The following is a 12,191-nucleotide window of genomic DNA, read 5'->3' on the forward strand; positions in this document are numbered from 1 at the left end:
TGCCTCCTTCCTCTTTGCCTACCTTCTGTCTGCTCCCTCCGTGCTCTCTCCCTGGATGAGCTCTTTGGCCTCGTGACCTCAACTCTCTTCTGTCTATACCCCCACCTCCTGCCCTCTGCTTGGGGCACCCTCTCTGGTTTACGCTCCACCTTTCAGGGACGACTGCCCCCATGATGGCACCCAAACAGGGTCTCTGCAGGAGCCACCTTCCTCCTGGACTCCAGGCAGCTCCCTTTGGTGTCCTATACATCTTCAAATTCCAAGGGTTACAAAGTCAGTTTCTTCCTCCACTCTGAACTGCCACCTTGTGTACCTCCGTAAATAAGACACAGCAACCAGTCCTCCCAGGTCAGAGGCGGGTGTCTTAGACCGCTCTCTCCCCAAGGCAGGGGCTTCCCACAGCCTGGCCCTCAGGGGTCTTTGGAGTCCTCCCCCTACTTTTCCCTCTGCTTCTCTCTTACTTCAGGCTTCATCATCCTGCTTGGATTAAAGCAGCAATTCTGAACTGGCCTCTCTGACACCTGTCTCTCCCCTGTAACTTACTCTATCTGTAGCCACATGAGTATTTTTTTTAATCAATGGGCCCAAGCATATTCTAATAATTAAAAGATTTCAATGACTTCTAGGCAACAGGGTGACCCTCCAGTGCCTCAGCCTGAAACCATTTACCACAGATTGGGACTTGAACCCACATGGTTTGGACTCAAACCCAGCCAAAACCCAGTTTGGGACTCGTACTCACATGGCTGGGACTCAAACCCAGCCAAAACTCTGGGACTTGAACCCACGTGGCTGGGACTTGAACCCAGCCAAAACCCTGCTTGGGACTTGAACCCACGTGGCTGGGACACAAATCCAGCCAAAACCTTGCTTGGGGCTCAAACCCAGCCAAAACTCTGCTTGGGACTTCAACCTGAAGGAGGAAACAGACAGAGCTGGACTCCATCTTAGGCCAGGCTGCGAACATTAGGCTACACGCATGGTCACCCTCCCAATAGACTCTGAACTTTGTGCCCGCTCTCTATAGAAATGGCATACCAATGGAAAACCAGACCCCACCCCCCCGCCCCGCCCCGGATAAAAGAGCCTCAGGACTTGTACTTGGACTCTCCCATCGCCTAAAAGAATATGCTAATTATCTCTGTAACAGAGCAAAATCATAAATTCCATTATGTTTATCGGGATATGACCACAGGCCTATTGATAAATGTCCACTATTTAACTATCTTTTCTATGGGAATGGTCTTGATCCCTGTCTCCTGCACAATGTCATGAACCTCATTCCATAGTTCATCAGGCACTCTATGTATCAGATCTAGGCCCTTAAATCTATTTCTCACTTCCACTGTATAATCATAAGGGATTTGATTTAGGTCATACCTGAATGGTCTAGTGGTTTTCCCTACTTTCTTCAATTTCTTCAGTTGGCAATAAGGAGTTCATGGTCTGAGCCACAGTCAGCTCCTGGTCTTGTTTTTGCTGACTGTATAGAGCTTCTCCATCTTTGGCTGCAAAGAATATAATCAATCTGATTTCAGTGTTGACCATCTGGTGATGTCCATGTATAGAGTTTTCTCTTGTGTTGTTGGAAGAGGGTGTTTGTTATGACCAGTGCATATTCTTGGCAAAACTCTATTAGTCTTTGCCCTGCTTCATTGCATATTCCAAGGCCAAATTTGCCTGTTACTCCAGGTATTTCTTGACTTCCTACTTTTGCATTCCAGTCCCCTATAATGAAAAGGACATCTTTTTTGGGTGTTTGTTCTAAAAGGTCTTGTAGGTCTTCATAGAACCGTTCAGCTTCAGCTTCTTCAGCGTTACTGGTTGGGGCATAGACTTGGATTACTGTGATATTGAATGGTTTGCCTTGAAAACGAACAAGATCATTCTGTCGTTTTTGAGATTGCATCCAAGTACTGCATTTCGGACTCTTTTGTTGACCATGATGGCCACTCCGTTTCTTCTGAGGGATTCCTGCCCACAGTAGTAGATATAATGGTCATCTGGGTTAAATTCACCCATTCCAGTCCATTTCAGTTCGCTGATTCCTAGAATGTCGACATTCACTCTTGCCATCTCTTGTTTGACCACTTCCAATTTGCCTTGATTCATGGACCTGACATTCCAGGTTCCTATGCAATATTGCTCTTTACAGCATCGGACCTTGCTTCTATCACCAGTCACATCCACAGCTGGGCATTGTTTTTGCTTTGGCTCCATCCCTTCATTCTTTCTGGAGTTATTTCTTCACTGATCTCCAGTAGCATATTGGGCACCTACTGACCTGGGGAGTTTCTCTTTCAGTATCCTATCATTTTGCCTTTTCATACTGTTCATGGGGTTCTCAAGGCAAGAATACTGAAGTGGTTTGCCATTCCCTTCTCCAGTGGACCACATTCTGTCAAATCTCTCCACCATGACCCGCCCGCCTTGGGTTGCCCCACGGGCATGGCTTAGTTTCATTGAGTTAGACAAGGCTGTGGTCCTAGTGTGATTAGATTGACTAGTTTTCTGTGAGTATGGTTTCAGTGTGTTTGCCCTCTGATGCCCTCTTGCAACACCTACCATCTTACTTGGGTTTCTCTTACCTTGGGCGTGGGGTATCTCTTCACAGCTGCTCCAGCAAAGCACAGAGTTCCAGAAAAACATCTATTTCTGCTTTATTGACTATGCCAAAGCCTTTGACTGTGTGGATCACAATAAACTGTGGAAAATTGTTCAAGGGATGGGAATACCAGACCACCTGATCTGCCTCTTGAGAAATTTGTATGCAGGTCAGGAAGCAACAGTTAGAACTGGACATAGAACAATAGACTGGTTCCAAATAGGAAACAGAGTTCATCAAGGCTGTATATTGTCACCCTGTTTATTTAACTTATATGCAGAGTACATCATGAGAAACGCTGGACTGAAAGAAACACAAGCTGGAATCAAGATTGCCGGGAGAAATATCAATAACCTCAGATATGCAGATGACACCACCCTTATGGCAGAGAGTGAAGAGGAACTCAAAAGCCTCTTGATGAAAGTGAAAGTGGAGAGTGAAAAAGTTGGCTTAAAGCTCAACATTCAGAAAACGAAGATCATGGCATCCGGACCCACCACTTCATGGGAAATAGATGGGGAAACAGTGGAAACAGTGTCAGACTTTATTTTTCTGGGCTCCAAAATCACTGCAGATGGTGACTGCAGCCATGAAATTAAAAGGCGCTTACTCCTTGGAAGGAAAGTTATGACCAACCTAGATAGCATATTCAAAAGCAGAGACATTACTTTGCCAACAAAGGTTCGTCTAGTCAAGGCTATGGTTTTTCCAGTGGTCATGTATGGATGTGAGAGTGACTGTGAAGAAGGCTGAGCCCCAAACAATTGATGCTTTTGAACTGTGGTGTTGGAGAAGACTCTTGAGAGTCCCTTGGACTGCAAGGAGATCCAACCAGTCCATTCTGAAGGAGATCAGCCCTGGGATTTCTTTGGAGGGAATGATGCTAAAGCTGAAACTCCAGTACTTTGGCCACCTCATGTGAAGAGTTGACTTATTGGAAAAGACTCTGATGCTGGGGGGGATTGGGGACAGGAGGAGAAGGGGACGACAGAGGATGAGATGGCTGGATGGCATCACTGACTCGATGGACGTGAGTCTGAGTGAACTCCGGGAGTTGGTGATGGACAGGGAGGCCTGGCGTGCTGCGATTCATGGGGTCGCAAAGAGTCGGACACGACTGAGTGACTGAACTGATCTGAATGAGTGGGAGGACTGTTCCAACTCTTTTGGAGAGGGGCGGAGATTTCTAGGATTGGGGCCACCACCCACTCCTTGGTCTTTTAACAGTGCCTTGGAACTGTCATGGCAGCTCTGGGTGTGTCATTTTACTTGCTGATTGGGGATCAAGGTCTAGTCTTGTCTGTCGTGGTGGTCCCATTTGATTCTGATCAGTTTATGTTGTGTCCTTGGGTTATGTCATGCTTTCAAAAGTTGTGCCCTGACCCTTTCCCTCCTGTTACAATCCCACCATTGAAAGCCCACTTTCTGCTGCAGAGAGGGGACTAAAGTGTGTCACCTAGGTCCTGGTCCTATACTCAACTGTGATCTCCAGGCTTCAGCCAGCTGGACCACTGACCTTCCGGGAGTGGGCCCTCTGGGCTGTCCCACATGCATCCTTCTTGCATGCCTTCCCCTGAGACCACCTCTCCTCACCTCTGCCTCCTGGTCAACCTTCCACACTCAGCCACCTCTTCCTGGAGAGACCCCTGTTATCTGCAGACTGGCTCGGAAACGTCTCAGCACCATCTGTCACAGTGCTTGTGGAAGCACAGTTTGCTTCCACTTCTGTTTCCCTACTCAGCAGTGAGCTTTTTGAGGTTGTATGGAATTCATTCTTTGAACCCTGGGCTCTGCAATGTCAGCAAACAGTTGGTGTTCAATAAATGTTGATTCTGTGAATGCTGTTCACATAGGTTAGAGCTGTTGGACGAACTTGGGATTAGCCAGAAAGTACTCAGGAGTTCTCATGGGTATTCCAGAGTGTGGAGATCACAGATACTCCAGAGAACAAGGCAGCTGCTTTCAGACCCTTCAGTCTAACCTCAGTCTGTGGCCACCTTATCTGAGCCCTGCCTTTCCTGAATCCCCACTGTCCCCTACTGGGTCACCACCTCTATTCCTGTCCATTCCTCCAGTTGTCCTCCTGGATCTGGGAGAGTCTAACCTAGATCTAGGGCCCTACCTTGTGTGGAGGATTGAAAGACGGTGAGATTGAAAGTAGTGGAGGTCTGGATCTCAGTTTTGTAGATTCAGAAACCGGAAATTTTAAAAGATAATTTATACTTCATGTCTATTAGGATGACTGCTATTAAAACAAACAAAACAAAACAAAACAGAAAACAACAAGTACAAGTAAAGAGGTGGAGAAATCTAGAACCCTGTGCACTGTTGCTATAAATGTAAAATAGTGCAGCCATCATGGAAAACAATGGCCCTCAAAAAATTAGAAACAGAACGACCCTATGACCCAGCAATAACCCTGCTGGGTATGTATCCAAAAGAACTGAAGCAGGGTCTGAAAGACTTTTGCACACTATTTTCAACAGCCACGTTTAGCTATTATAATAGCCTAAGGTCCCAAATGTTCATCAGCAAGTGAATAGATAAACAAAATGAAAGGAAATTTTAATGCATGCTATGACATGGATAAACTTTAAAGATATTATGCTAATAAGTGAGTCACAAAAAGCAAATACTATATGATTTCACTATATGAGGTATCTTGAGTAATCAAGGGCTTATTCCCTGGTGGCTAAGACAGTAAAAAATCGGACTGCAACGTGGCAGAGCTGGGTTCGATCCCTGGGTTGGGAAGATCCCCTGGAGGAGGGCAGGGCAACCCACTCCAGTATTCTTGCCTGGAGAATCCCATGGACAACAGCAGAGCCTGGCGGGCTACAGTCCATGGGGTCCCCAAAAGGTCAGACACAACTGAGTGGCTAAGCACAGCAGAGCAGAGCACAGCACAGAGGAGTCAAACTCATAGATACAGGAAGTAGAAAGGTGGTTGCCGGGGGCTGGGAGGAGGGGCAGCTGGGAGCTGTTGTTTGTTAATGGGTCTAGAGTTTCAGTTTTGCAAGATGAGAAGGTTCTGGAGTTTGCACAATAATGTGCACACACCTGACTCTACTGAACTGCAGGTTTTAATGTGTTCAAGATGATGGACTTCACATCGGGCTTATGTTGCCATAATTTTCTAAAAGAGAATTTCATTTTTGAATAAAAAATACATGCAGGAAACCAAAAAAATAGAAAAGAATACACAGTAAAAAGTCTCCCTGTCTCCTGTCTCCCATTCTCCTGGTTCCTATTCCTCTACCTGCCTTTAAAAATGTATTAACCAAAAAAAAAAAAAAAATGTATTAACCATAAAGGACAGAAACCATATACTGGGCTCACTTCAAATAGCACAGGAAAAGCATTTCACAAAGTCCAAACCCTTTCACGATAAAAACACTCAGCAAAGAAACAGAAGGGTACTTCCTCAATCTGATAATGGGCATCTACACAAAACCCACAGCTAACATCATACTCCGTGGTGAAAGACTGAAAGTTTTTCCCCTTAAGATTAGGGACAAAACAAAGATGTCTGCTCTCACCACTTCTATTCAACATTATACTGGACGTTATATCCAGGGTGATTTTGGGGAGAAAAAAAGTCATCCAGTTTGAAAAGGAAGAAGTAAAACTATCTCTATGTTCAGAAGACATGATCTTATGTATGTAAAATCCAACGGAATTCATAAAAACACTAACAGAGCTAATGAAAAGTTCAGCAAGATTGCAGGATACAAGACCAATGTGCAAAAATCAGTTATATTTCCTATACAATAACAATGAACAATCAAAAATGGAATTAAAACAATTCTGTTTACACTAGCATCAAAAGGAATAAACCACGTAGGAATAAGCTTAATGAGGATTTTCCTGGCAGTCCAGTGGTTAAGACTCCTTGCTTCCAATGTAGGGGGTCTGTGTTTGATCCCTGGTCAGGGAACTAAGATCCCACATGCCTTATGGCAAAAAAAAAAAAAAAAAAACAACCTGTAGGAATAAGTTTAACAAGAGTAAAAGACTTGTACACTGAAAACTATACTGAAAGAAATCCTGTGTTCATGGATTGGAAATCTTAATTTTGTTAAGATGGCAATATTCCCCAAATTCAACACAATCCCTATCAAAATACTACCTGCCTGCTCTGTAGAAGTTGACAAGCTGATCCTAAAATTCATACAAAACTTCAAGAGACCCAGAATAGTCAAAACAATCTTGGAAAAGAACAAAGATGGTAGACACACTTTTTATCTCAAAACTTACTACAAAGCTACAGTAGTCAAGATTATGTGATATTGGCATTAAGAACAGACACATAAATCAGAGGGATAAATCTGAAAGTCCAGAAATAAATCCATGCTTTTACAGTCAATTGATTCTGACAAAGGTGCCAGGATAAATCAATGGGGAAACAATCTCTTCAACAAATGGTGCGGGGACAATTGGATATCCACGTGCGAAAGAATGAAATCGGATGCCTGTCTCCTACCATTGACAAAGATTAAGTCAAAATGGATCAACAAATGTAAGAGTTACAGCTGTAAACTTGAAGAAGACAATGTAAGCAGAAATCTTCCTGATCTTATGGGAGGCAAGGGTTTCCTAGATACAACACCAAAGGCATAAGTTACAAAAGAAAAAGGAGACACACTGGACTTCAGCAAAATAAAAAAAATTAAAAATAAAAAAGTTTGTGTTGCAAAGGACACCATCAAGAAAGTGAAAAGATAATAATATATACTGTGAGAAAATATTTGCTAATCATACATCTGATAAGGGATTAACATCAAGAATGCACAAAGAATTCCTATAACTCAACAACAAAAATGAAAACAAAAACCCAGTTAAAAAACGAGCAGAGGGTTTGAATAAACATTCTCCAAAGAGATATGACAAATACTGAGTAATGAAGAGATGCTCACTGTCATTAGCCATCAAGGAAACGCACATCGAAAGCACAACAAGATACATCTTCACACCCACTGGGATGGCAATAATCAAAAAGTCAAATAATAAAATCAAATGGTGAGGATGTGGAGAAATTGGAGGACTAGTATACTACTGATGGGAGTGTAAAATGGTGCAGCTGCTCTGGAAAACGGTCTGGTAGTTCCTCAAATGGTTAAACACAGAGTTACCACATAATCCAGCCAATGCACTCCTAGGTGCATTTAGCCTAGAGAAATGACAGTGATGTCAGGAGTTCCCTGGTGGCCTAGTGGTTAGGATTCCAGGCTTTCACTGTATTGCCCGGGTTCAGTCCCTGGTTGGAGAACTGAGAGCCTGGCAAGCCACACAGCACAACCAAAATGAAAAGAAGGAAGGAAAGGTGAAAGAAAGAAAGAAAATGTTCATACAAAAACTCACACATGAGGAACTTTCCTGGTGGTCCAGGGGTTGAGAATTCTCTTTGCAATGCCGGAGATGCGGGTTCAATCCCTGGTCAGGGAACTAAGATCCGATGTGCCACAAAAGACCTCCTTGATGCAATTAGATCTGATGAAGCCAAATAAATATTAAAAAAAAAAACCCTCACACCAGACTGTTCATAGCAGCATTATTCCTACCAAAAAAAAAAAAAAAGAAGAAGAAAACAGCCTAAATGCCTAACAGCTAATGAATGGATGAATGAAATGTGTTCTCTCCAGACATGGGCATGTAATTCAGCAATAAAGAGAAAGTACTTATCTATGCTACAATATGGATGAATTTTGAAAATATGTTAAGTAAAAGAAGATGCAAAATACCACGTACTTTATGTTTCCATTCATAAGAAATATCCAACATTAGCAAATCTTTAGAGACAGGAAATAAGTAGTTTCCAGGGACTAAGGGAAAAGGGAAATGGGGAGGGGACTGCTGATGGTATAGGGTCTCTTCTGAGGTCACAAAAATGTTCTAGAATTTAGATAGTTGTGATGGTCACACAACTTTGTGAAGATACCAAAAAACAAATAAACAAAAAACCCACCCCACTGAATTGTACACTTTAAAAGAGTAAGTATTATGGTATGTGAATTTTATCACAATTGAACAGTCCATATAAAAATATGCTAACCTGTAAATATAAGCTGGGAAGAAATACAGCTCTCACTGGGTCAGGACCAGCTTATTTGCAGATCTACTATGGAAGCTGAATCAGCAGGTTGCTTGGGACTTCCCTCGTGGCCCAGAGGCTAAGACACCACACTCCCAGTGTAGGGGGGCCCGGGGTTCCGTCTCTGATTAGAGAATTAGATCCGCCTGCTGCAACTAAGAGTTCAATTGCCACCACTGGTGGCTCAGATGGTAAAGAATCTGCCTGCAACATGGAAGACCCGAGTTTGATCCTAGGTTGGGAAGATCCCCCTTGGAGAAGGAACTGGCAACCCACTCCAATATTCTTGCCTGGAAAATCTCATGGACAGAGGAGCCTGGTGGGCTACAGTCGATGGGGTCGAAAAGAGTTGGACACGACTGAGCGACTAACACACACACACACACACACACACACACACACAAGATCCCACGTGCTGCAACTAAGACCTGGCACAACCAAATAAATAAGTAAAGAAACGAGCTTGGCAAGCACAGAAAGTCAGCTGACATCACAATATATCTAGAACCTTAACCCTCCTCACCACTTCTGTGCTCCTCCAACTCCCTGACCCAGCTTTCCAGTCTTATTGGAGACTCACCCAGTCACACTCCCACTTCCAGGTCCAGGTCTCTTCCTCTGAGGACATATGCATGACTCTGATTCACACTGCAGCATCTCCGGAGTCCCCTATGTGGCTGGGGGGTGATGGTGTGGGGGCAGAGCAGGGGGAGGGGCCTAACCTGGTACCTGGCAGAGCAGAAACTCAGCACGTGTTTCTAGAGTGAATCAGAGTTAGGAAGAGCCTCGCTGAGGAGATGCCTTCTGGGCTGGGACCTTAAGTGTCCATGAAGTCTGTCAGCTAGATGGGGAAGGGAGAGCGCCCTGGGCAGGCATAGTAGCCTGTGCAAAGGCCCTGGTGAGAGGAGCCCTGAAAGAGGGGCCTGGTGCCTTTGAACACTCAGGAGACTGAGGGGCTTAAGGTCTTGTGATCATCACAGATGGGGCTAGACACAGATGGAGTTTCTAGGGACTTTTGCATTAGACACGTTTCCTCATAAGCAGCTGCTCAGAACTGTTTAAATATGCAAGGAGATTCACTGGCCCTCAGCACTACAGAGTGCTGGCTACCCTGACTCTCAGGGCTTGACCCAGCAGCTCAAAGATGTCATCCTATACTTGCTTCTTGCTCTTTCTTTCCCCATTTCTCCATGTCAGTTTCATTCTCAGAGCAGCTTTCATCCTGGTGGCAAAACCTCTTTCTGCATTCAAGCAGTGACCCCCATGTCTATACACTTCTTTCCAGAGGGAGCTAGGAAACATCTTTTCCAGCAGCCACAGCCAAAAAGAAGTCCCCTTCACTGTCCTTGGGTTTGAGGCCACTCCTGGGCTGACGCTGCTCTGTGAGGGCCTGGGCCGCCCATCCCAGCCCCAGGCCCAGTTCATACCCAAAGAACCGTTAGGGAAGTGCCCAGACAAGAGAAGGGTCATAGGAGACAACCACAATAGCCAAGAAAGTCAAATTCTCTTTTTCTTTTTATTATTTATTTGGCTGTGCTGGGTCTCAGTTGCGGCATGCAGGATCCCTGATCTTCATGCAGCGTGAGGGATCTCTTAGTTGTGGCACCTTTTTTGTTGTCGTTGGTCCACATTCCAACTCTCGGTTGCAGCATTTGGCATCTAGTTCCCTGACCAGACGTAAGTAACACAGGTTCGATCCCTGGGTCAGGAAGATTCCCTGGAGGAAGGAATGGCAACCCGCTCTAGTATTCATAACTGGAGAACCCCATGGACAGAGGAGCCTGGTAGGCTACAGGCCCTAAGGTCACAAAGAGTCGGACACAACTGAGCGACTTAGCACAAGATCACCCCTGACCAGAGGGCTTCCCAGGTGGTGCTAGTGATAAAGAATCCACCTGCCAATGCAGGAGGGATGTGAGACTCTGGTTCGATCCTGGGTTGGGAAGATCCCCTAGAGGAGGAAATGGCAACCCACTCCCAAGCCCCCTGCATTGGGAGTGCAGAGTTTTAGCCACAGAACTACCAGGAAGTCCCTCAAATTCTTAACTTCCTTTCCTCATCTGCATAGGGGTATATCAGCTCTACATTACAGGTTCAAGCACGACAGTTCTGTGCTGTGGCCAATGTGACCTGGGGCAGAATATCCCCTCCAGGGCTGTTTTCAGTGAAAGTAAGGGCTGAGTCACTTGGTGATCAAGCCGCTTTTGCTGTTCCACCCAAGGTCCTTTTCTCTGAAAGGAGATGCAATGGCCAGAAAAGACCAGCAGATGGCAGTCCTGAGGCATGTCCTGGTTCTGGTAGAGCCCGGGAGCCGCAGCTGCAGAGAGCCAAGCTGGGCCTCTCCAGCCAGAACCTGTGGTCTCCTGTGCCTTTTTGGGAACCCAGCTCTCAGGTGGCAGCAGGGCCAGCTTCATGAGCATGCCACCCACACTTAGAAGGGCCCTGGGACTGGTTTCAGCCCTGCCACCTTGGAGTCTTACTAACTGTTGAACAGGAGCCCTCACTTTCACTTTGCGGTAGGACCTAAATTATGGTGCTGGGTGGCAGGACTCTTCCCAGAGACGAGCTGGGCCTTTCCCCTTGCTGTGCCTTCCATCAGCCTTCCTGGGGCTCCAGATTGTGCTGGTCTCCTCAGCTCACTGTCTGCTGGGAAGCCTAGAAAGCGTGGGGCCCAACGTGGGGAGGATGAGATCCCAAGGGGGGAGGATGGGGACCCCAAGGGGAAAGGGTGGAGACCCCACGTGGGGAGGGCTGGGGCCCCACAGGGGAGGATGGAGACTCTAAGGGGAAGACAGGGGCCCTACATGGGGAAGACGGGGACCCCAGGGGGAGGACAAGGACCCCAAGGGGGAAGGACAGAGACCCCATGTGGGGAGAGCGGGGACCCCATGTGGGGAGGGCGGGGACCCATGGGGAAAGACAGAGACCCCACGTGGGGAGGGAGGGGACCCCGAAAGGAGAGGATGGGGATCCCATGGGGGAGGACGTAGATTCCAAGGGGGATGACGAGGACCCTACGTGGGGAGGACGGAGACCCCACGGGAGAGAGGACGAGGACCCCATGGGGGAAGACGGAGACCCCACGTGGGGAGGGTGGGGACCCCACGTGGGGAGAACGGAGACCCCAAGGGGGAAAGGCAGAGACCCCACGTGGGGAGAGCAGGGACCCTATGTGGGGAGGGCGGAGACTCTAAGGGGAAGGCAGGGATCCTACATGGTGAGGATGGGGACCCTAATGGGGAGGACAGAGACTAAGGGGAAGACAGGGACCCTACATGGGGAGGATGAGGACCCCAGGGGGGAGGACGAGGACCCCAAGGGGGAAGGGCGGCGACCCCACATGGGGAGGGCAGAGACCCCATGTGGGGAGGGCAGGAACCCCATGGGGGAGGACGAGGACTCCAAGGGGGAAGACAGGGACCCTACGGGGGAAGACAGAGACCCCACATGGGGAAGACGGGGACCTACAGGGGGCAGATGGGGACCCCAAGTGGG

The sequence above is a fragment of the Bubalus kerabau genome, chromosome 3, assembly GCF_029407905.1.
Source record: "Bubalus kerabau isolate K-KA32 ecotype Philippines breed swamp buffalo chromosome 3, PCC_UOA_SB_1v2, whole genome shotgun sequence".
Lineage (NCBI taxonomy): Eukaryota > Metazoa > Chordata > Mammalia > Artiodactyla > Bovidae > Bubalus > Bubalus kerabau.